The 26869-nt window shown below is 42.6% G+C and overlaps 1 protein-coding gene across 3 annotated transcripts in view; it reads left to right on the top strand.

The window, feature by feature from the left end:
• The first annotated feature begins 2430 nt into the window (after positions 1-2430).
• The window catches only part of LOC145403197 (E3 ubiquitin-protein ligase RNF34), a 214781-nt gene continuing 190342 nt past the window's right edge, over positions 2431-26869 (top strand). For 2 of the 3 annotated variants that reach the window (XM_080275012.1, XM_080275010.1), the window contains exon 1: positions 2471-2565. The gene's annotated coding sequence lies outside the window, so the exon portion shown is untranslated. Of the gene's footprint in view, positions 2566-26869 lie in introns of all 3 variants that reach the window. The other variant, XM_080275011.1, reaches the window with a different exon arrangement.

Below are 26869 nucleotides of genomic sequence, written 5' to 3'. Positions count from 1 at the left end.
CTTTACAATTGCCGTGGCACCAGGTTGATCGGTCCTGGGACCCACTTGTGGCAGTGTGTGAGGGTCTCTTACCCTTAGAGTGGCTAGGGGCGTGAGCCCCGTACAATCCACTATTGGGCCTCTTGCCCTATTTGTTATAGAGGGCTCTCTTCCCTCGTCAAAGGACCTCCTGTCCTGATTGTGGCAGAGGGTATTACGCCCTCGTGGCTCACTGTGGCAGAGGATACAAGCCCCTCGTGGCTCACCTGGGTTACTGCGGCAGAGGAAGGTACTTCCCCGTGGCTCGCGGTGGCAGTAGGTGTAAACACCCCGTGGCTCACCTAGGGACCTCCTGTCCTGTTGGGGTGAAGTTGTGGTCGTCACCACAAGACTACGAGGGACTAACGTATCAGTCCCACCCCACTGCTGTCGAGGGTTAACCCGCTGTATAACTTGTTGCGGGTCTGGGCTCACCTGGTGTTGAGGTAGTTGCGGGGAGAAGGGGCCCAGGTCAGAGGTGGTCGGATGACCCTCTTGCCCCGGGTCACTAACCTGATCGTTATCTCCTCCTCGGGTGGTGGGGTGGTGGTGGCCCGGTGGTGGTGTGGGGGGTGGCGGGGCGGAAGGTCCGGTCGCGGGCATTTTAACAGGAGTATTCTAAACACTTCCTCTTCACTGTTCCCTCACAATAAATGATATTTACCAGTTTTGCAATGGGACGATTTGCAGGATAACACTCTGGCTGTTTTCTATAAGGGCGTCACTCGTGATTTTACTTAGTCTCTGTATCCGCCTGTAAGTATTTGCCCGTGATCTCACTCGTCCGACATCACTTATTACCAATCACTATATCACTTGTCTGAGGGCACTGTCTACTTTTTTTTTTTTTTTTATGTGCTCGACTCTGGGCATAGGCTTCCCAGCCTGCTATCAAGGCCCAGTAGTCCTCCTACATATCGAACACCTCTACATGTCACCACTTCGGCGCTAACACCCACTGTCCATATTGAATACATGCTAGGGCTGTCTCATACAGGACTGGTGTATTGGTATTAGCGGGGGTATTTTTACGACATGTCGGCGGGTCTTCTGGTAGATCGGTAAAGTCTGCCGTAATGAAATTCAAATCCCTAAACTGTTCCCTGTTCCAGCGGAGATTTGAACCTGGGTCCGGTAGGACTGCAAGCCACCTCTCTACCGATTGAACCACCGCCTCCCCCTAACCTAAGGCACCTCACTTATACTGAGGGCAACACATTACACAGTAAACTTATCTGTGGTGGGTGACAGGGCAGTACACCGGCGTGACTTAGGCCGGGGAGAAGGCACCGTCAAGAGAGGGAGTGCTGAGAGGGCACGGGACTGTGCGCAGGGGTGTCCTCTCACATCCAGGGCTGCAGGGGACGGAAGAGCCGGCGGTCTTCGGACTGGGCTCAGGAGTATGGCCCTCAGGACTGGGGCCGAATAATTCCCGGAACCGCTGGTGTAGGTCCCGGCCTGAGGTGGAGGCCTTAGACCGCCTAGGGGGCGTGGAGAGGTCGCGCCCGGGCGTCCTGGGGAGGGCCTGGAGGGACAGCGGGCTGCGGTCCCTAGTGTCAAAGGGCGCCGTCAGGGGAGGGCTGCGGCACCAGTCCGGACTAGGGTCCATCAGGTGCGTCTGCTCCAGGGCCAGGCGCAAGGAATGGAGACCACGGGAGGCCGTGGGGCCTGACTTGTGTTCCTGCTATGGTGGCGGCGGGCGAGTTCCGTGTCATAGGGGAGCGCGGCCCAGGTGGACTTGAGCCGTTTCCGCCCGGAGCTCATTCGCACCGTGTACACTTCTCCGTGGGCTCCTTCTGGTGGCTCGTTGCGGTCTGTTTTGATGTCCTGCTGCATTTTAGTATCTGTATCCGTGACATCTACTCGTTCCACTGTACAACTTAGTAATACGCGTGTAAGGTTGTTGCCTTGAGTTTTTGTGTCCTGCCGGTCTCCTATTTGTCTAAGCTCCTGTCTAGAAAGAGAGCCCAGCTACACACTTTAAGGGACGGGAAGCCGACCCTTAAAACACCTTTATTGGCCCAACGTTGTGTTTGAGTCCCTTCGAAGAATGCATGAAAAGATAGAGGAATGAAGATGAGTATAGTTGTTTAACTTGTTGCCTGACCGAAAAATCACGTCGCAAATGTCACAGGTATATTTCAGTAAATATTATCAGAAAACTAGATTCAGTGTAGCTTTGGAAGATGATTCGTTAAATTATTTGTATATTTGGAGTACTTTCCTACTCCAATTTTTTTGTTGACATCTGAGAGGTGCGACTTTGTATTTACTGACGTTACACCCCGTAAGGGATTATGGCGTCTGGCAATAGATAGATAGATAGACAAAAATGTTTCAGCTTGAAAGTTTCGAAAACATGAATGGACGTCCAACTGAGTGCCGCGAGGCGACCCTAGATGGCAGTGGTGGCGGTGACGACTGACGACTATCTTGTCAACAAACACAGTGACTGGAGGAGTGTGTAAGTGAAGTCTGGCTTTGCATACGTATAGACCGTTTGTACAAGCTTTGCTATCCGTTCCTTGAGATTACCGGCATCAAAAGGTAATGGAGGCCAACGGGGAAACATTATATTATTTTTTGACAAAGCAGTGTTTGGTGTAGAGAGAATAAAAGGACATATTTCTCTACATTTATCTGTCAGCCGATAATTTGATAAGTGACTTGCAGTGACTTGTCTGGTAGCTGTTATGGTTTTCTGATCAGTATATGCAATGCTTGTAATATTTTTCCAGCTGTATGATGACCGGTATTTCAGATGCTGCTAGAAGGACGTTTTAAACATAATAAGCTCGAAGTTGAAATGTGAATATTAGCACAAAGTCATATATTTACTTGGCAATTTGGTGAATCATTACCACACAGGCTTGGCGATTGCAATTGTCTTACGGTACAATGTCATAATCTTCAGGCAAGTAATTTTAGTTCCGTATGAAGCACAGATAGTTATCTGGTTATTTTATCCAACAAAAACTGTACATGAGAAGTAATATGCCGGTAATTCTTTACCAAACAGGCATGGCTTTTCCCTATTTTCTATGGAGACTTTCACAGGTTACAAGTTCTTTTCCATGGATTGTCACAGCTACTGGGCATTTTTATAAACATACATCTGAAAACTATACTGTCAATAAGGATTTAGAATACGTAAATATTCTGCTGACATCTACCAATGCCTGGCCATATTTAGCATTCCTAACGCACAGTTTTGAATTTGGAAGCTGGCCATCAAACGCAAGTTAGGTTAAGTTGGCCTCTTTGGTTAGTAGGTTTGGTAAAGTAGGGATTGTGAAGGTGGATGGAATAGTTGATGAGTGGGGTATGCCTGCTGAGATAGATGAGAACGGCAGTGCGTTAGTGGACATTTGTGCTGGGAGGGGGTTGGTGATAGCCAATACCCTCTTCAGGCATAAAATGATCCACAGGTATATATACATGGCGAGTGATGAGAAGGGTGGGTGGTGAACTGAATGAAAAAAAGGCAATGATTGATTATGTGTGTGTGGATGAAAGGATGCGAAGATGTGTAATGGATGCAAGAGCTTATAGAGGTTCGGGGAGTGGACTTTCTGATCACTACTTGGTGATGGCCAGAATTAGGATCCAAGTAAGATGGAGAAATTGAAGAAGGGAAAGACAAGAGGAAGGAGTAGTTGCAAGGAGAGTGGAAAGGTTACAAGAGTTTGAGAAAAAGGCAGAGTATAAGAGAGAAGTGGAGGAACGATTAGGCATATATGAATTGGAGCAGATGGGGGACGTGGAAAGTGTGTGCAGGATATTTACAAAAGAAATATGTGCAGCATGTGATATGGTGTATGGGAGGAAGAGAAGACGGAGGAGGGTGCAAGGAACAGCGTGGTGGACTGAAGAGGTGAGACAGGCTGTTGCACAAAAGAAGAAAGCATACAATGAATGGATGAGAAATATGGGGCGTGGAAGAAGTTGAGAGGCGGAAGAGAGAGTTATATGTAGAAAGAAAGAGAGAGGTGAAAGATTAGTAAGAGAGAGTAAGAAGAGAGTGGATGAGGAATTTGAGTGTAAAATGGAGGGACTGTAAGAAAATGTTCTGGAAAGAGGTGAAGAGAGTAAGACAGGGTGGAAGTGAGGTTAGCAGGGGAGTGAAAGATAAAAATGGTAGATTACTAGTGGAGAAGGGAGAAAAAATGAGCAGATGGAGAGAACACTTTAAGGAATTGAACATACAGGATGGAAGTAATGCGAGTATAAGTGGCTGGGAGAAGGAGGGAGGTGAGAAGACAGGAAGAAATCAGTAGGATAGAAGTTGTGAAAGCTATGAAGAAAGTTAAATTGGGGAAACCCCCGGGAATTGATGGAGTGTGTGGTGAAATGCTGAAGTATGGGGGAGAGTTAGTAGTAGAATGGATGTGCAGATTGGCCTGGGAGGAAGGTAGAGTCCCGGAGGATTGGAAGTCGGGTATAATTATTCCCTTGTACAAAGGAAAAGGGGAAAAAGAAGTGTGTGGTAATCGTAGGGGCATTTGTCTTCTTAGTACCGGTCTAATAGGAAAAGTATATGGTAGGATACTTATTGATAGAGTTAGTGAAAGAACAGAGGAATTAGTTGGAGAAGAACAGGGAGGCTTTAGGAAGGGAAGAGGTTGTGTAGATCAGATATTCATTCTTAGATCCTTAGTGGAAAAGTTTCTAGAGAAGGGAAAGAAGTTGTATGTGGCTTTCATGGATTTGGAGAAAGCATATGACAGGGTGGATAGACAAAGATTGTGGAAAGTATTAAGACTATATGGAGTAGATGGGAAGTTGTTGAATGCTGTGAAGAGTACAGTACTCGTCAGAAGTATTCAGCGTTGTCCGCCGGGCGCGCAATACTTATGGCCCAAAAAGAATCACCCATTTTTGGGGGTAAGAACTGAGCCACAAGTTTGAGCTCCGAGCATGACGTCACGGTAGCCTGAGGCCTTCCGACACGCTGGTTGGTTCCCGCCTCAGTCGCCCACGGGCTGCCTGAGAGAGAGGAACTCCGCCGAGTGTCCCTCTCAAATTGCGCCATTTTTTACCGAGTGTCCCGCAGTGTTTTGCCCTTTAAAACTTTGTTATGGCACCTACCCGTGAACTATCGAGTGAAATCATATCCCAGATCATTGCTCTAAAGGAGGCAGGCCACCAGACAAAGGAAATTAGTGAATTGGTTGGTGTGGCATGATCGAAAGTGCGTCGTTGGTGTGCGCGGTTTCAGGAGGAAAACAGTGGTGAAGTTCCCACAAAGAAACCGAGGTCTGGTAGGCCTAGGAAAACTTCCCCAAGGTCTGTTAATGTTTTAAAACGTGCAGTGGAGTTTAATCCTCGTGTGAGTGCAAGGAAAATTAAGGAGAGCAACCCAGAAGTGTTTGGTGAGGTGTCAGTGAGAACAGTGTCTCGTAGGGTGCATGAGCTTGGTTACACAAGTCACAGGCCTGTGAAAAAGCCTCTTCTCTCTAGCAGCCAGAGAATTCGTAGGCTTGCCTTTGCTAATAAATATCTAAACTGGGGTGAGGAGCATTGGTTGTCAGTGTTGTGGTCTGATGAGGCAACGTTTAGTGTTACCTGTAACAGAGGAGCACGCAAAGGTAGTGACCCACTTGACCCACGGTATGTAGAAAGCACAGTTAAACATCCTGATTCACTCATGGTATGGGGTTGTTTCTCAGGGAAGGGTTTGGGGAAGCTTGTTGTACTTCCCAAGAACCTCAGAGTGAATCAGGATGTTTACCTGGAGCTTCTGTGTGATCATTTACCAGACTCCTTCGAGCTAACAGGTGCACGAGTGTTTCAGCAGGACGGTGCACCTGCTCACAAGGCCAAATCGGTCACCAATTGGCTTCGTGACTGTGAGGTATCATTCATGACAGACTGGCCAGGAAATAGCCCAGACCTCAACCCGATTGAAAACCTCTGGTACCTCGTAAAGAAGAGTCTCCAAGGGAAGGACGTGAGCTCTCTGCCTAAGCTGGAAGCCGCCATTCGTGACTCCTGGGACAAAATACCCCTCCAGCACCTCAGGAGCCTCGCCCTTTCACTTCCAAGACGTCTCAGGTCCGTGAAGAAATGTAAAGGCTACCCTACGAAGCACTAAAGGTAAATAAAATACATTATTTATATGTTTTTTCAATGTTAAAAGGTTTGTTTCTCAGGAGAGACGCAGGGCGCTCCATACTTCTGACGAGCACTGTATGTATGATGGTGCTAAGGCTGCAGTGCGTGTGGATGGTGAACTAAGTGAATTTTTCTCTTTGAAGGTTGGGTTGAAACAGGGATGTGTCATGTGTCCATGGTTGTTCAATCTGTACATGGATGGGGTAATAGAAGAGGTACAAGGTAGGGTAGTGGATGTTGGAGTGGCCCTGGTGAGAGAGGATAGTGTTTGGAAACTCCCTGTACTCTTGTGTGCAGATGATACTGTGTTGAGTGAAGACGAAGGGGAGCTGCAAGGCTTGGTGGATGAGTTTGGGAAAGTGTGTAAGAAACGGAATCTAAAGGTGAATGTAGGGAAGAGTAAAGTGATGGTCTTTGAGAGAGGTGAAGTCAGTGACTGTACAGCGAGGTTGGATGGTGAGGAATTGGAAAATGTGAGTACGTTTAAGTACTTCGGTAGTGTGATGAGTAAGGATGGAGGTTTGGAGGGTGAAGTGCTTGAAAGGGTACAGCAGGGAAGAAAAGTTGCTGGTTCCTTGAAAGCAGTGATAAGAAACAGGGAAGTGGGCATGGAAGTGAAAAAGTTACTACATGAGAGTATTGTGATACCAACTCTAACATATGGAAGTGAAGCTTGGACGTTGTTGGAAGGACACAAGTCAAGAGTGAGAGCAGTGGAAATGAGTTATTTAAGAGGAGCCTGTGGAGTCACATGGAGAGACAGGCTGACGAATGAGGATATAAAGGAGCGTTGTGGTGTGGATGTGGATGTGATAGGAAGCGTTATGAGGAACACAATGAGGTGGTTTGGCCATGTGGAGAGGATGGAGGGTGAAAGACTGACAAAGAGAATGTGAGTGAGGTGGAGGGGGGAAGAAGGATGGGGAGGCTGAGGATGAGATGGAGGGATGGGGTGGAGAGGTACCGTATATGAGAGAGGGGGGTGTGAGTTGGGAGCAGGGCAGTGAAATGGCGGGGGACAGGGTGACATGGAGGCGATTTGTTTATGGCCACCTCAAACAGGATTGAGGTGTCTGGCAATAAATAGATAGATAGATCAAGTTTTCCATAGTCTTGACATGAGATGCACTGACACGTCCAGTTGGAGTGATGGCTGGTAAACAATGCGGCCAGTCGAAGAGGTCGTTGATAATCACTGCCAAGGGAGACCTCGATGCTTCATTAAATGCTCAAAAATAGGTATATATACTGTATATATATGTATACAGTATATACAGTAACCTCTCAAATAACGCGAGGGTTAGGTTCCTGGAGAGGTCGCGTTAGTTAAAAACGCGTTTTTTAAACATAATTTTCCCATAAGAAACAATGGTAATATTGGGGGTTACGTTCCTGAACTCTGGGAAAGTCTAACCATTTGGGGGATTATGCTACTCTAAACTTAAAAGCAACAATATTAATTTGAAGGTAAATCCACGTAAAAAACAAAAACAGTACAGTATAGCTGGGGAGAAATAAACATTCGAGCCCTAGTTGGGCCGCAGCGTTGTTTACTTCTCCCCAAATACATACTGTTTTCCTTTTTTTACGTGGATTCTCTTTCATTTCTGCTTCATTCACGGCATTGTGAAAGTTCCTCAACATTATTAATGCATTAGTAGGTCATAAAAACACTACAGTGTAAGCAACATTTTCATTACAGTAAGTAGGTCACAAACAATAACAACACAGCCTCACTTCATCTGTGCATCACTCTTCATCTGCTGCTGTCCCTCCTTACCCCGCTATCCCACCTCCCGCTGCTCCCCACCCTAAATTTGTTGTCCCTCCTTGATCTGCTGCTCTTCCTCTTCCTCTGACTCCCGTGCTACTGGTGATGAAGATAACCCCCTTAAGTTTTCTGTCATCTTCATAAAGAACTGCTCTGTCTTGGTCTGAGTGGTTTTCTTCTTTCTGTTCTGCAGCATCAAGTTGTAACAATTTAGATCTACCATCACTTTCCTGGCCAAATTTTGTCTGAAAATGAGCCAGATTGCTCACAATGGGCCAAACTTCATTTTCGAATATTATAGTTCGAATAAAACCAGTTTAAGCAACAGACGAATAAAAAATTGTATTTATGCATAAACTGCCACACACAGTCTATCAGCTCGGGACTGTCCAAGGCACGTGCGGCTAATTTGAAACCATCACGTACATGTAAAGTCTTGTTAAATCAAGAAACCCCTGTTAGTTAAATATCTCCTTAAATAGTTTGGTCATGTTAAACTGAAAACGCGTTTTTTAAACTCGTGTTAGTTGAGAGGTAACTGTATATATATATATATATATATATATATATATATATATATATATATACCAGTACTGTATATAATACTTAAAAAAAAAAAAAAAAATAACTGAATCACTCTGTCAATTTAAAATTGCTAGAAATCATGCAAAAGCTGTATTAAATCTAGCTAAATCAAACTTTCTTGAAAAGCAAGCATCAGAACTACTTAACAACCCTAATGACAATTGAATATTCTGGTCAACTCTTAATTCTTTCAATAATAACTTTAACAAATCATCTTCCATTCACCCGCTAAAATCTTCAGATGGCAACATTACAAATGACCTGTGTGGGAAAGCGGATATTTTTGCCAGTACATTTCCCAGAAATTCTACCATAGATGATACCAGCCAGAATGTCCCAGTACTAGGACTTGACTCTCCCGAAATTGCCCCACTTAAAATGCAGACAAGATATGTAAAATCCATCCTAGACAGTTTACCTACCAACAAAGCTCCAGGCCCAGATGGAATTCTGCTAATTGTTTTGAAAAACTGTTCCCCTGAACTTGCCTCTGTTCTAGCTAAATAATTCAGACTATGCATACGTACTTGTTTATTCCCAAATTCATGGAAAGAAGCCAATATCCACCCAATTCTGAAGAAAGGAAGTTCCTCTGACCCCTCTGATTACAGACCAATAGCTGTCACATCTTCTCTTGGTAAGGTATCTGAAACTTTAATTAATAAGCACACTGTTAAACATCTTTAATCCAACAACTTAATCAGTGATAGACAATATGGTTTTCGCCACAAAAGATCCACCATTGACATACTCAATCTCCTAACTCATACCATCCATCAATCAATTGATCTACATGGAGAAACTCATGCAGTAGCCCTTGATATTTGTAAAGCTTTCGACAGAGTATGGCACTGTTCCCTGCTGTCCAGACTCCCTTGCTATGGACTAATGTCTTTTGTTCCTTTGATTTCTTCATATCTTAGTGACAGGAAAATAAGAGTAAAAGTAGATGATGTATATTCCAATTTCCACTCAATTAACGCCGGCATGCCGTAGGGGTCAGTTCTGGCACCAACCCTATTCCTGGTTCATATTAATGATCTCTTATCTGTCACCCACAGTCCCATCCACTCATACGCAGATGACTCAACACTACATATTTCATTCACACTCGGACACCCATTTACAAATCTCTCCCTCTCAGCTCAGTACAGCCATCTCCATAAATGAAGACCTATGTACGATCAGTGAATGGGGACAAAACAACCTTGTCTCTTTTAATGCTAGTAAAACTATATATATATACCCCCCCCTGGGGGTAGGGGAGTTTCAAGAATACTCCCCCAGTATCCCTGCTTGTCATACGAGACAACTAAAAGGGTTGATGGTGTGTTAGTGCCCCACCCCGTAAAAAGAACTAACTAAATAAGTGAATAAAGCACCTCGGACCAGGACGGACCATACATTGACGACTAAGGAACGGACAAAGGACATTCTGGGGGTGGGAACGTGGAATGTGAGAGGAGTGAATGATGAAGTGAAAGAGAGAGAGATTGTTCAGGTGTTTGAGGATGCAAGGGTGGATATATGTGGATTGACTGAAACTAAATGGAGAAGTGAAAGGGTGAGAGAATGGGAATATGGTTTAGGTATTTGTGCGGGAGTTAATGAGAATGAGAGAGCAAGAGAGGGAGTATGTCTGATGATAAGCAAGAAGTGGAAGGAGAATATGAAAGAGTATGGAACAGTGGGTGCAAGGATTGTATGGGTGAGGATGAAAGTAGGTATACAAGCGTGGGCGATTGTATGTGTGTATGCTCCGACAGAGGACTGAGTGGCAAGAGTGAAAGATGAGTTGTGGGCGAGAGTAGAAGCATGTATGGACAAATTCGAGAGGAGCGAGAGAGTGCTTTTGATTGGGGACATGAATGGCAAAGTTGGGAATGTACGAGTGGGTGGAGTGATTGGTCAGTGGGGTGTGCCAGCTGAAGTAGATGGGAATGGTAGTGCTTTGGTGGACATCTGTGCTGGTAAGGGGTTGGCAATAGCCAACACCTACTTTCGACATAAGATGATCCACCGGCATACATGGAGAGTAATGAGGAGGATGGATGGTGAACTTGTTGAACGAAAGGCAATGATAGACTACGTGTGTGTGGATGAGCGAATGAGAAGACAAGTGCTGGATGCAAGAGTGTGGAGAGGGTGGGGGAATGGAGTCTCGGACCATCACTTAGTGATGGCCAAGGTAAAGCTGCAAAGAAAATGGTTGAAGAGACGAAGAGGAAGACAGGAGGAAACACCTCCTGTGAGAAGAGTGGAGAATTTGCAAGATAGTGAGAAAATGGCAGAGTATAAGAGCATAGTGGAAGAAAGATTGGGAAGGTATGAGCTAAAGCAGATGGAAGGGGTCGAAGACGTATGTAAGATATTTACGGAAGAGATAGGCACAGCATGTGAGGTGGTTTGTGGAGTCAGGAGATGCAAGGGTGTACAAGGGACAGAATGGTGGAATGATGAGGTGAAAGGAGCTGTGGAACAAAAGAAGAAGGCATATAGTGAATGGTTAGCGAGTAGAGGTAGGGGAGAAGATGAGAAAGAGAAGAGAGAGGTATATGTGAGCAGGAAAAGGTAGGTGAAGAGACTGGTGAAGGAGCGTAAGCAGAAAGTGGATGAAGAGTTTGGGAGGAATCTGAGTGTGAATTGGAGGGAGAGTAAGAAATTGTTTTGGAAGGAGGTAAAGAAAGTAAGGCAGGGTGAAAGGGGAAATAGTAGGGGAGTGAAAGATAGGAATAATAGATTGTTGGTGGAGAAGAGAGAGAAATTGAGGAGATGGAAAGAGCACTTTGAGGAATTGTTGAATGTAGAGGGTGACAGCAGTGTGAGTATAAGTGGTTGAGGAATGGATGGGAGAAGAAGAGATGAGAGGAGGGAGGAAGAGATCAGTAGGACAGAAGTAGTGGAAGCAATGAAGATCAAGTTGGGAAAGGCCCCAGGAATTGATGGAGTGTGTGGTGAAATGCTGAGGTATGGGGATGAGATTGTTGTGGAGTGGTTATGGAGGTTGTGTAGATTGGCTTGGGAAGAGGGAAGGGTTCCAAAGGACTGGAAATCAGGTATAATTGTTCCTTTATACAAAGGAAAAGGGGAGAGAGAGGTATGTGGTATCCATAGGGGTATTTGCCTTCTTAGTGTGACTGGTAAAATATATGGTAGAATACTCATTGATAGGGTTAGACATATGACAGAGAAGCTAGTTGGAGAAGAACAAGGGGGATTTAGGAAGGGAAAAGGGTGTGTAGATCAGATATTTGTTCTCAGATGTTTAGTGGAGAAGTATCTAGAGAAGGGAAAGTATATGCTGCCTTCATGGACTTGGAGAAAGCTTATGACAGAATAGATAGGGAAGGTATGTGGAAGGTATTAAGAATATATGGAGTGGATGGGAAATTGTTGAATGCTGTGAAGAGTATGTACGAAGGAGCTAGGGCTACGGTGCGAGTGGATGATGAGCTGGGTGAGTTCTTTGATCTCAATGTGGGACTGAAACAGGGTTGTGTGATGTCTCCATGGCTGTTTAATATATACATGGATGGGGTTGTAAAGAAGGTGCAGGGTAGGGCAGTGGATGTGGGGGTGGCTCTAATGAATGAGGGTGAGATTTGGAAGCTTCCGGTGTTGTTGTTTGCTGATAATACAGTATTGTTGAGTGAAGATGCATGGGAGTTGCAAGGTTTGGTGAATGAATTTGGGACAGTGTGTAGGAGGAGGAAGCTGAAAGTTAATGTAAACAAAAGTAAAGTTATGGTGTTTGAGAGGAATGAAGTCACAGAATGTACAGTGAGGTTGGATGGTGAGGATATGGAGAATGTGAGTGCATTCAAGTACTTGGGTAGTGTGATGAGTAAGGATGGAATGTTGGGGGATGAAGTGAGTGAAAGGGTACAGCAGGGAAGGAAGGTTGTTGGTTCACTGAAACCAGTGATGAGAAATAGGGAGGTGAGTATGGAAGTTAAGAAGTCACTGCATGATAGTATTGTGATCCCTGCCCTGTCTTATGGAAGCGAGGCGTGGACCTTGCAAGAGGGGAACAAGTCTAGAGTGAGAGCAGTGGAATACTTGAGAGGAGCATATGGAGTGACATGGAGGGACAGGTTGACGAATGAGGAAGTGAAGGAACGTTGTGGGGTGGATGTGGATGTGGTTGAGAAGATTAGGAGAAATACACTGAGGTGGTTTGGACATGTGGAGTGAATGGAGAATGAAAGACTGACTAAGAGGGTGTATGTAGGTGAGGTGGAGGGAGGAAGAGGGAGGGGTAGACTGAGAATGAGGTGGAGGGATGGAGTTGAGAGGTTTATGAGGGAGGGGGGGGTGAGTTGGGGGGAGGGTAGTCAAATGGTGGGTGACAGAGCGACTTGGAGGCATTTTGTCTGTGGTCACCCTTTGTGGGATTAGGGCGTCGGGCTATAGATAGATAGATAGATAGACAAATAGACGGATATTGCCAGATTCGTACATTACCTTCAGTGCTACTAATATTCCCATCTCCACAAGTATTGAAATTCTTGGCATCTCACTTAACAATGTCCTCAGCTGGACCTCTCATGTTAGATCACTTGCTAAAACCGCCTCAAAGAAACTTGGATTATTGTACAGAGTCTGTGACTTCTTCGCTGATGAGCAGTCAGCTATAATTTATAAGAGTCATATTCACTCTCAGCTTGAATATTGCTCACCCTTGTGGAATGGATGTGGAAAGGTTGCATTAAAACAACTAGACAAAATTAAGAACAAAGCTGTTGAATTATTAAGAACCCTGTCATTACAAATAAACTACCTCCCCTGCAAATAAGAAGGAATGTTGCCTCCCTTGCATTATTTTACAGATATTTTTTTGGCAAATGCTGAGACGAAGTTGCATCCATGGTGCCACCTCTCCTTGCCTTCCCTTGTGCTACTTGGGCATCTGGTAGGGCTCATGACTGGAATGTCACTCAGCCATTTTGCAGAACATCTGCCTATCAGAATTCTTTCATTTCCCGAACTGCATCTCTCTGGAACTCGCTTCCCCAGAATTGTTCCCCTCCAAATTTCAACCCACAGCTGTTCAAGTCTAACTGTTACAGATATTTTATGAACAGAGGACATCAGTAATCTGGTGTATAGATTATTATTTTTTATTCATTTGTTTTTCTTTCCTCCATTCTGTTATTTATATATATATATATATATATATATATATATATATATATATATATATATATATATCATCAGCTACTACAAGTCCACTGCTGAACAAAGGCCTCCCCCAACCTTCTCCAAGAATTCCTTGACTGAGCCAGTCTGTGCCACGTTTTCCCTGCAAATTTTTCTGTTTCATCCCTCCACCTCCTGTCTGGCCTTTTTCTGTAACGCTTACAATCTCTTGGTGTCCAGTCAGTTAACCTCTTGCTCCATCGATTATCCCCTATTTTCGCTACATGGCTTGCCCGCCTCCATTTCTGTTCTTTTATCCATCCATCCATCATCCAATCCTACATTGTCCCACGAGGAGTGCAGAAGCCCGGGGCTAGGCAAGTTGGTCCTGACATTTAAGATGATAGTGACCAGCCTCACTCATCCCTGAGTGGCATTACATGAGCAATCAACCCCAACCACCCTTTGGATGTAAACCTTCACCGTCTCAATCCGATTGGAGCGCAATAATTACCCACTAAACCACCAGGCGCCAAAATTTGTTTATATGGTTACCACCCAGCGTACTAAATGGTTTCCTGGTGTACAGGAAACCATTCTTGTCACTCAGTGTAGAGTCACCCACAGGCAGAAGGAAGAGGAAAGAAAGAAGGAAAGAAAGACAGAAGAGGGAGTGTAAAGTTACCTGTAGGCAGAAGGATGAGGAAAGAATGAAGGAAAGAAAGACAGAAGATGATGGAAGGAAAGAAGGATGGAGGAGAGGAAAGGGCAGACACCAGACAGCAGCACTACATCAAGTGAGTGGATGGTGAGTGCCCCCACCTACCACAACGTTCTTATAACTTCTATAAAATCTTTGACTTTTATCTGCTTTCTCACCCAAGTTGATCTTTTCCTGTGTCTTAATGATATTCCCAGCATTGACCTTTCCATTGCTCTGTGAGAATGAATAAATTTATTTTCCATCGATTTTGTCAGTTTCCAAGTCTCACAACCATACGTCATAGCTGGAATTATACATTCGTTATATACTCTTTGTTTCATACAAGCTGGCAAGCTGCTTTTCATAATGTCCCTATGTTTACCGAAAGCTTTCCATCCAATTGTAATGCATCTTTTTTTTTTTTCACTATCATTATCTTTCGTTAATTTTAGTATTTGTCCCAGGTAATTGTACTCCCCAACTTCTACAAGAATTTCTCCACTTATTCTGATGATGCTCTTTGGTGTTTGAGGATTAAACATTACTTTAGTTTTACTCCAGTTCGTTTTTAGCCCTACTTTGAGACTTTCTTTGTTCAGGTCATTTAACATTTCTTGCAATGTCTGTGCTGTTTCTGAGATTAGGACAGTGTCATTTGCAAATCTTCTGTGGTTTAGCTTTTCTCCATCAATGTTCACTCCTTTGTTGTCCCAGTCTAGCTATCTGAAAATACTTTCTAGGCATGCTGTAAATAACTTTGGTGAAATTGTATCACCCTGATGCACACCCTTCTCAGTTTTAAGTTTTTTGAGTCCTTATGTAATTTAACTGTAGCAGTTCCCTCTTTGTATATGTTTTCGAGCAGTTGTACAATGTTCTGGTTCACTCCTTGTTCTCGCAGTGAATTTATAATTGCTATATGCTCCACTGAGTCGAAAGCCTTTTCATAATCAACAAAACCTAAGCACAGTGATTTATTATATTCTGTAATTTTCTCAATTAGCAGATTCATTGTGTGTAGATGATTAGTGTTCAAGTACCCGCTTCGGAATCCTGCCTGTTCACCAGATTGGTTTTCCTCCAGATTTGTAGTTATTCTGTTTGTAAGGACTTTAGTGAAGAGTTTGTAAATGACTGATAGCAAGCTAATGGGTTGATAGTTACTAAGGTCTTTTGAGTCACCTTTTTTGTAAAGTAGCTGTTGCATTACACCATGTTTTGGGAATTTTCTTCCTTTTTATACACCGAGTGAATAAGTGAGCAAGCCTGTTTAGTACTTCTACTCCTGCATGCAATAGTAAATCTGCTACTATTCCATCTTCTCCTGAAGCTTTCCCTCTTTTCATATTTTTGAGAGAATTATTTACTTCGTATGGTGTTACCTCAGGTGTTTCACTTGTGTCAACTGAAAGTTAGCTGTTGGTACTACTGTCTTTGATGCGTACAGTTCTTCGTAAAATTCTTCAACTTTCTGCATCATTTTATCTCTGCATTGAATAGTTTCACCGTTTTTGAGTCGGATAGGTTAAAAAAAAAAAAAAAAAAAAAAAAAAAAAAAAAATGTTGCTTTCCAAGTTCTATTTTACTTCGGACCTGCTTCAGACTTTTTCCCCTTTTAGTGGTTTCTTTATTTTGATCCATGTTTCTCTTTCTTTTTTCTTCTCTTTGTCTTTTGTTGATAAGCTTATTTAATTCCGCTCGTTCTATACTTTCTTTGTTTTTACTTTCATTTCCTTTCTTTTTTTCATAAGCTCATGTGTCTTTTCTGAATACTTCTTGGCTTTGGTTGTATTAGGTTTTCCTACTACCTCTGTAGATTCTTTTTGCACTTTTAGTCAGTCATTCAGCTCATCAGTGTCACATTCAGCATTACTGAGAGCCTGAAATCTGTTCCTTATTTCCATCTGAAAAGCTGCTTTATTTTCATTGACTTTTATTGGGCTTATCTTTTTATCTTTAATCATCTTCTTTCTTTCATTTTTGAAATTGAATCTTGCTGTGCAACCCACCATTCTATGGTCACTTCCGATATTTACTTTGTTGATAACTGTAACATTTGTGATCGTGTTATTCTTAACTGCTATAATGAAGTCAATTTCATTCTTTGTTTCTCGATTTGGGCTTCTCCAGGTCCACTTTCTTCCTGTTCTTTTGTGAAAGAATGTGTTCATTATTCTCATGATAAACATTTCTGCAAAGTTTACCGGCATTTCTCCTCTTTCGTTCCTTTCTCCCACTCCAAATTTTCCCATACATGCTTCTCCATTTTTTGATTCTCCAACTTTTGCATTGAAGTCTCCCGTGAGTATAGTATAGGTGGTCTTTTCCTCTCCCATAATGTGGGAGATGTCATCATAGAATGTTTCAACTTCTTCATCTGAGCTCTGAGAAGTTGGTGCATATACTTGTATTACTTTCAGGATATATTTTTTACACAGTCTGATTATAACCACTGCTGCTTTGTCAGATACACTGCTGAATTTAAACAATGTTGTCTGCAAGATTTCTGTTAATTAGAAATCTTACACCACTAACTCTTTCATTTTCTCTTCAGTAAAATAGGTGGCCACTGTCATTGAGCTGAATTACTTTTTCTTCTTTTCTGTGGGTTTCGCTCAAACCTACACTATCCCAACTTATGTTTTCCATATATATATATATATATATATATCTATATATACCGGTATATATATATCTGTCTATCTATCTATAGCCCGACGCCCTAATCCCGCAAAGGGTGACCACAGACAAAACGCCTCCAAGTCGCTCTGTCACCCACCATTTGACTACCCTCCCCCCAGCTCACACCCCCCTCCCTCATAAACCTCTCAACTCCATCCCTCCACCTCATCCTCAGTTTACCCCTCCCTCTCCCTCCCTCCACCTCACCTACATACACCGTCTTAGTCAGTCTTTCATTCTCCATTCTCTCCACATGTCCAGACCACCTCAGTGTATTTCTCTTTATCTTCTCAACCACATCCACATCCACCCCACAACGTTCCTTCATTTCTTCATTCGTCAACCTGTCCCTCCATGTCACTCCACATGCTCCTCTCAAGTAACTCATTTCCATTGCATTCACTCTTGACTTGTTTCCCTCTTGCAAGGTTTCACGCCTCACTTCCATATGTCACGGTAGAGATCACAGTACTATCATGCAGTGACTTCTGCCATACTCACCTCCCTATTTCTCATCACTGGTTTCAGTGAACCAACAACCTTCTTTCCCTGCTGTACCCTTTCACGCACTTCATCCCCCAACGTTCCATCCTTACTCATCACATTACCCAAGTACTTGAATGCACTCACATTCTCCATGTCCTCACCATCCAACCTCACTGTACATTCTGTGACTTCATTTCTCTCAAACACCATAACTTTACTCTTGTTTACATTAACTTTCAGATTCCTCTTCCTAAATCTGTCGCAGATTCATTCACTAAACCTTGCAACTCCCATGCATCTTCACTCAACAGTACTGTATCATCAGCAAACAGCAACATCGGAATCTTCGAAATCTCACCCTCATTCATTAGAGCCACTCCCCACATCCACTGCCCTGCTTTGCACCTCCTTTACAACCCCATCCATGTATATATTAAACAGCCATGTAGACATCACACAACCTTGTTTCAGTCCCACATTCAGATCAAAGAACTCCCTCAGCTCACCATCCACTCGCACCATAGCCCTAGTTCCTTCGTACATACTCTTCACAGCACTCAACAGTTTCCCCTCCACTCCATATATTCTTAATACCTTCCACATACCTTGCCTATCTATTCTGTCATAAGCATTCTCCAAGTCCATGAAGGCAGCATACACTTTCTTTCCCTTCTCTAGATACTTCTCCATTAAACATCTTAGAACAAATATCTGATCTACATACCCTTTTCCATTCCTAAATCCCCCTTGTTCTTCTCCAACTAGCTCCTCTGTCATATGCCTAACCCTATCAATGAGTATTCTACCATATATTTTTCCAGTCACACTAAGAAGGCAAATACCCCTATGGTTACCACATACTTCTCTCTCCCCTTTTCCTTTGTATAAAGGAACAATTATACCTGATTTCCAGTCCTCTGGAACCCTTCCCTCTTCCCAAGCCAATCTACACAACATCCATATCCACTCCACAACAATCTCACCCCCATACCTCAGCATTTAGCCACACACTCCAACAATTCCTTGGGCTTTTCCCATCTTGGTCTTCTTCATTGCTTCCACAGCCTCCCATCCTATTGATCTCTTCCTCCCTCCACTCATTTCTTCTTCTCCCAGCCATTCCCCAACCACTTATGCTCGCACTGCTGTCACTCTCTACATTCAACAAATCCTCATAGTGCTCCTTCCATCTCCTCAATTTCTCTCTCTTCTCCACCAACAATCTATTATTGCTATCTTTCTCTCCCCTACTATTTCCCCTTTCACACTGCCTTACTTTCTTTACCTCCTTCCAAAACAATTTCTTACTCCCTGCAGTTCACACTCAGATTCCTCCCAAATTCTTCATCCACTTTCTTCTTACGCTCCTTCACCAGTCTCTTCACCTACCTTCTCCTGCTCACATATACCTCGCTCTTCTCTCTCTCATTTTTTCTGCTACCTCTACTCGCTAGCCATTCACTATATGCCTTCTTCTTTTGTTCCACAGCTCCTTTCACCTCATCATTCCTCCATGCTGTCCCTTGCACACCCCTACATCTCCTCCTCGCAGCACAAACCACCTCACATGCTGTGCCTATCTCTTCTGTGAATATCTTACATACGTCTTCCACCCCTTCCATCTGCTCTAACTCATACCTTCCCAATCTTTCTTCCACTATGGTCTTATACTGTGCCATTTTCTCACTGTCTTGCAGCTTCTCCACTATTCTCACAGGAGCTGTTCCTCTTGTCTTCCCTTTCGTCTCTTCAAGCATTTTCTTTGCAGCTTGACCTTGGCCATCACTAAGTGATGGTCTGAGACTCCATTCCCCCACCCTCTCCACACTCTTGCATCCAACACTTGTCTTCTCATTCGCTCATCCACACACACATAGTCTATCGTTGCTGTTCGTTCAACAAGTTCACCATCCATCCTCCTCATTACTTTCCATGTATACCTGTGGATCATCTTATGTCGAAAGTAGGTGTTGGCTATTGCCAACCCCTTACCAGCACAGATGTCCACCAAAGCACTACCATTCCCATCTGCTTCAACTGGCACACCGCACTGACCAACTACTTCATCCACTCGTACATTCCCAACTATACCATTCATGTCTGCAATCAAAAGCACTCTCTCACCCCTCTCAAATTTGTCCATACATGCTTCTACACTTGCCCAAAACTCATCTTTCACTCTTGCCATATATATATACACTCAACCCTCAGCTATCACGGGTTCCGCTATAGCGTATCTCGCTATCACGCCTATATAAAAAAACTACCCAGATACCGTTATCATGCACTAAATGCCTGCTATTGCGCATCGCAAATGTTCGAAAATTTAAAAAAGGCCAGGCTCCAGTGCTCCGCCCAGCCAACAAAAGCTTCACTCCGTGATTGGTCGTGTGACGTCAGCGCCAGCCGAGCACTGATTGGCTGCCCAACCGAGTCTCCTGCCCTCCAAACCATTCAAGTGTGTGCCCTCAGACCGTGAACAGTGATAACGAGAACAATAACCTTTTTTATGACATGACTATGGCCAACGTACCCCCTCCCCGTCCCCCTACCATCACCCAACATAATGCTGCGGCACCTGGCAGGGAAATAAAGAAGAGGAAGAACTTAAGTTATGCAGATAAACTGGAAATGTGAAACTTATAGAGAATGGTGAGACCAAGCAAAGTGTGGGGAAGAAACATAACATCAATGAATCAACTGTGAGGGGTATTTATAAGAATCGTGATCACATCATAAAACATGCTCATTTTTAGACTATTATATATTAATATGTGGTACAAAAAAGGTATCTTAGGGGTAAATATTGAGGTCATGGCACCAATTAGAATTATTACCATAAGTTCTTCAATTCGGCTATCACGGTTTCGGCTATAGCGCAGCCATAGTGGGACCAATTGGGAGTGATAGCTGAAGGTTGAGTGTATATATATATATATATATATATATATATATATATATATTGCCTCTATATGTACTAGTATATATATATACAGGTAACTCGCACGGAACACGTGGGTTTCGTTCCTACCGTGCCGTGTTAGGTGCGAAATCGCGTATATTTAAACTACTCCGTATTTTGCTCCCTAGACCCCCCAAATCTGTTGTTTTGCTGTTATCTGTCACTGGTAATCACTAGAAAGCACTTTAAGTGGTTAGAAGGTTTATTTAATGTTATAACTCACAAATACAGTACTCCAGAGCAAAACTTCAACACACAAATACTGTACGTAAACACAAGGAAACATTCCGACGCCGATCATAGGTAGTCATATAAATCAGGTTAACTGGTACCAGTGCTTTAACTTACAAGTACATACCAGAACAGTACATATTTAACTTAGAAGTGCAGTGCTGTGATATCGAATGATTTCAGTACATAATCTGTTAGGAATGGCTGAAAAAACAAAAAATGTTATGAATACATTTTCACCTTTTTGATATATATTTATGGTAGTTTCGAGTTATTTTTTACGTTATCGTTGTGCCCATGCTTGGAAAAGGGAGCGAAAGAGTTGAATTTTCAGTCCTAAATGAGAAAACTGCACGTCCTCCAAGGCTAGACTCTGCCATGGGAGAATAAAGTGGAGGGTCAGTCCGATTAGCAATAAGGAAGTTGTGTCACAACTTCCAGCTCCCACACCATGAGAATGGCTAAAAATAGAATCGTAATGCAGTTTCAGAACTAACAATAAGTCTAATTATTACGAATACAGATACAAAGCAGAAATAAATACATTTACAGATGGGGAAAACGTACTTCTTCCGTCATAACATGTTCATCTTTCTCTATCATTTTACGTTCATCTTTATCATTTTACCTTGTTATTTTCGCAATATATATTGCTGTCTCGTAAACAGGGTGGTTGTTTGTGTTTTGCAAGGGAGGAAAAAGATTGTATTTTCTGTCTGGGTCGAGACAATGGGTGTACCTATGCGTGGTTAGGCATGGCCACGAGCGAAAAAATCGTACATCCACTCATCACGATAGCAGGTGGTGAACTGACAGATGAAACATGAGAGGGTGAAGTCAAGGTCAGTCTCATGTCCCAGATTTTCGTTCACTTCCCGAAAGTTTATTCACAGTTTTCTACAAGTTGCATTGCATCAAATGATCCAAACCATTACAGCAAACCTGAGCAAATAGGTAAAGATACCAAGACAAAAATGTATTTTTCTTTTATTATAAGTCTTTAACGAACAAACAGAAAAGGCAATATTCCGACGCCGATCATGGGTAATCATATAAATCAGGTTAACTGGTTACAAGGCTTTATTTAATGCTTTAATTGCTTACAAGTACATACCAGAACAGTAAATATTTAACTTACAAATACAGTACTGTAGAAAAGCAGTACAGTAAGAGTTTAACGAACAAACAAAAAATGCAATATTCCGACGCCGATCATGGGTAATCATATAATTCGGGTTAACTGGTTACAAGGCTTTATTTAATGATTTAATTTTATTTAAGTGCTTACAAGTACAGTACATACGAGAACAGTAAATATTTAACTTACAAATACTGTACAGTATTGTGGAAAAAACGAACAAATAAAAAAAGCAATATTCTGACGCCTATCAGGTAAACTGGTTATAAGACTTTATTTCTTGCTTTAACGTTATTTAATAGTACTTTAAGTTGCACATAAACTTACCAGAACAGTACAGTACTGTAAATATTTAACTTACAAATACTGTGCTACTGTACTCGGGAATGTCTCACTCACTGAATAATTTCCCGCCTACAGTGCTCGTCAGAAGTATGGAGCGCCCTGCGTCCCTCCTGAGAAATAAACCTTTCAACATTGAAAAAACATATAAATAATGCATTTTATTTACCTTTAGTGCTTCGTAGGGTAGCCTTTACGTTTCTTCACGGACCTGAGACGTCTTAGAAGTGAAAGGGCGAGGCTCCTGAGGTGCTGGAGCGGTATTTTGTCCCAGGAGTCACGAATGGCGGCTTCCAGCTTAGGCAGAGAGCTCACGTCCTTCCCTTGGAGACTCTTCTTTACAAGGTACCAGAGGTTTTCAATCGGGTTGAGGTCTGGGCTATTTCCTGGCCAGTCTGTCATGAATGATACCTCACAGTCACGAAGCCAATTGGTGACCGATTTGGCCTTGTGAGCAGGTGCACCGTCCTGCTGAAACACTCGTGCACCTGTTAGCTCAAAGGAGTCTGGTAAATGATCACACACAAGCTCTAGGTAAACATCCTGATTCACTCTGAGGTTCTTGGGAAGTACAACAAGCTTCCCCAAACCCTTCCCTGAGAAACAACCCCATACCATGAGTGAATCAGGATGTTTAACTGTGCTTTCTACATACCGTGGGTCAAGTGGGTCACTACCTTTGCGTGCTCCTCTGTTACAGGTAACACTAAACGTTGCCTCATCAGACCACAACACTGACAACCATTGCTCCTCACTCCAGTTTAGATATTTATTAGCAAAGGCAAGCCTACGAATTCTCTGGCTGCTAGAGAGAAGAGGCTTTTTCACAGGCCTGTGACTTGTGTAACCAAGCTCATGCATCCTACGAGACACTGTTCTCACTGACACCTCACCAAACACTTCTGGGTTGCTCTCCTTAATTTTCCTTGCACTCACACGAGGATTAAACTCCACTGCACGTTTTAAAACATTAACAGACCTTGGGGAAGTTTTCCTAGGCCTACCAGACCTCGGTTTCTTTGTGGGAACTTCACCACTGTTTTCCTCCCGAAACCGCGCACACCAACGACACACTGTCGATCGTGCCACACCAACCAATTCACTAATTTCCTTTGTCTGGTGGCCTGCCTCCTTTAGAGCAATGATCTGGGATATGAATTCACTCGATAGTTCACGGGTAGGTGCCATAACAAAGTTTTAAAGGCCAAAACACTGCGGGACACTCGGTAAAAAATGGCGCAATTTGAGAGGGACACTCGGCGGAGTTCCTCTCTCTCAGGCAGCCTGTGGGCGACTGAGGCGGGAACCAACCAGCTTGGCGGAAGGCCTCAGGCTACCGTGACGTCATGCTCGGAGCTCAAACTTGTGGCTCAATTCTTACCCCCCAAAATGGGTGATTCTTTTTGGGCCATAAGTATTGCGCGCCCGGCGGACAACGCTGAATACTTCTGACGAGTACTGTAGATCGTCACGTAATCAAAACAAACCACGCGCTGCGGTGACGTTCGAGGATTTGATCTTTCAAAGGCCTCTCCTGCGTTAATTTGTAGTTTTCATAATGGTTTTTTAATCTTACGTTGTCTTATATGTATCCCAGCCCTTACCGTGTATAATTGCGAGCGCGTTCCGTGAGATCGTGTTCTGTGCGAGTTACCTGTATATATATATATATATTATATATTATATATATATATATTGCCTCTATATGTACCAGTATATATATATATGTATATATATATATATATATATATATGTATATATATATATATATATATTGCCTCTATATGTATGTATATATATATATATATATATATTGCCTCTCTCTCTCTCTCTCTCTCTCTCTCTCTCTATATATATATATATATATATTGCCTCTACATGTACCATATGTATATATATATATATATATATATACAGGGTGTCCCGAGAGTTCAGTAAAAAACCTTGGGAAATGATAGAGGAGGGAGTTTAAGGAAAAAATTATTATATGAACATGTGTCCAAATCCCAGCCGTTACGGAGCTACAGTTACTGATGACCTTATGGACGAATTATGAAGGAGACCATTTTTGACCATAAGGTCATCAGTAATTGTAGGTCCGTAACGGTTGAGATTTCAACAGATGTTCATATAATATTTTTTGCTTAGAATTCCCTCATCTGTCATTTCTCAAAGTTTTTTACATAACTCCTGGGGTACCCTGTATATATATATAATATATATATATATATATATATATATATATATATATGTGTGTGTGTGTGTGTGTGTATACAGTATACATTCAAACCTCGATTTAAGGGACTTCCATGTAAGGGATTTCAGATTTAAGGGATTTCATATTCTTCCTGACAAACGGACAAGACCGTTCAAAATTGATACGTAACGTCTGGGTAATACTCATTAATGTTTCTTTATGCAGTACCTGTAAAATAATATTCATAATCATATAAATTAAACAGTCATAATACTTTGTAATAAGATTGTCTTTATATATGGTAAAACAATGGACATTTTCAAGTAAGGGACAAATTGAATCCCCATTTAGCCCCTTAAATTGAGGTTTGAGTATATATATATATATATATATATATACAGTGCTTGTCAGAATTATTGAGCGCCCTGTGTCCCTCCTAAGAAACAAACACTTCAACATTGAAAAAACATATAAATTATGCATTTTATTTACCTTTAGTGCTTCCTAGGGTAGCCTTTACGTTACTTCAAGGACCTGAGACGTCTTGGAAGTGAAAGGGTGAGGCTCCTGAGGTGCTGGAGAGGTATTTTGTCCCAGGAGTCACGAATGGCAGCTTCCAGCTTAGGCAGAGAGCTAACGTCCTTCCCTTGGAGACTCTTCTTTACGAGGTACCAGAGGTTTTCAATCGGGTTGAGGTCTGGGCTATTTCCTGACCAGTCTGTCATGAATGATACCTCGCAGTCACGAAGCCAATTGGTGACCGATTTGACCTTATGAGCAGGTGCACTGTCCTGCTGAAACACTCGTGCACGTGTTAGCTCGAATGAGTCTGGTAAATGATCACGCAGGAGCTCCAGGTAAACATCCTGATTCACTCTAACATTCTTGGGAAGCACAACAAGCTTCCCCAAACCTTGACGCGAGAAACAAGCCCACACCATGAGTGAATCAGGATGTTTAACCCTTACACCCCGGGCTTGTTTTGCTTTGACTTGCGACTCCCGCTAGCATATTCGCGCTCCGACAGACTCTTTAAAAATATTTGCCAAAAATCAGTTATTAGTCCTAGAATATTAAAATCACATATACTTATGGCACATACCTTCAGCTTTCTCCTTGGGTGTTTGTTGAGCCTTCGCCGAGTACCATAGGACTTGTGAAGACCTCTGAAGTTGGGTAACGAAGTCGCCACTTTACACTTCCCAACAACTCGTAATACGATTACCACAGCCTGATATTATCACTAGAAACACTAATCTATGATTCTCAAATAGTTTGGAATCCATACTCTTCAAAAAAAACACTGTGAAAGCAATGAAAGTTACGAGGGCGTATGACGATCCCACTTCCGATCGTTCGCCGCTAGTGTTGTCTATTATTCATAAAAACACTCACAGTTTATATTTCTGTTACTATATAACACTTATATATATCTACAGTCTTTATCCATAAGTTTCCTTCAGTAATAGTAGTTTATTGTCACTGTAGGGATTCAATTTCTTTCAGTAAAATACGTAGCATTCACTTTCTCGTCCTGTATACAAGCATTGAGAGTGAGTGTCACTTTCACCTTCACTCTCATAACTCATAGTATTCATACATGCTAGAGTGAAACTTTCACTTTCATTACTCCTAGTATATATACTGTATTTGTATTCTTATAATACCACTCATTTACATTTCTATTTACGTTCTTTACTTTATTTACATTATTTACATTTCTATTTTATTTACACTGTGTTATGCACTGTCACTTGAATTAACTTATAAAACTATTTTCCACTGTTCACTGATATTTACATTCATTGCTTTTTTGCTGTTTACACTTTATTTACACTTTATTTACAAATCCACTTGCACTGTTTTACTCAATAAAAAGATCATAGTCACTCTCTATCAATTGTCAGCCCTTTACCTCTTTCCACACAAGGTTTAGTAGTGAGTAAAGGTCACAGGGCCCTTTGCATGGGGCTATAAAATGGCGGAAGTTAGCAGGAGCAAATCAGACATATTCTCACTTTCAAAGATGACAGTGAACTGATAGTGGTGGCCTCCTGCCGCCTGGCTAGGGTAGGTGCGATACTACCAAACTTCAGCCCTATGAGACCTGCTAATATATAGCAAGGAAATGATTGGCAGGAATCTAAGACAATACATAATAAATTAGGTAGTTCCAGGTGAATGTAAATATCACTTAGGCTTCTCCTTTCCCTCCTTATATAAACAGTGCTCGTCAGAAGTATGGGGCGCCCTGCGTCCCTCCTGAGAAACAAACCTTTCAACATTGAAAAAACATATAAATAATGCATTTTATTTACCTTTAGTGCTTCGTAGGGTAGCCTTTACGTTTCTTCACGGACCTGAGACGTCTTGGAAGTGAAAGGGCGAGGCTCCTGAGGTGCTGGAGGGGTATTTTGTCCCAGGAGTCACGAATGGCGGCTTCCAGCTTAGGCAGAGAGCTCACGTCCTTCCCTTGGAGACTCTTCTTTACGAGGTACCAG

This window comes from Coenobita brevimanus, chromosome 60, assembly GCF_032717465.1.
Source record: "Coenobita brevimanus isolate Jiangsu-jjx chromosome 60, ASM3271746v2, whole genome shotgun sequence".
Classification (NCBI taxonomy): Eukaryota; Metazoa; Arthropoda; class Malacostraca; order Decapoda; family Coenobitidae; genus Coenobita; species Coenobita brevimanus.
This window is presented reverse-complemented; position numbering and strand designations above follow the sequence as displayed.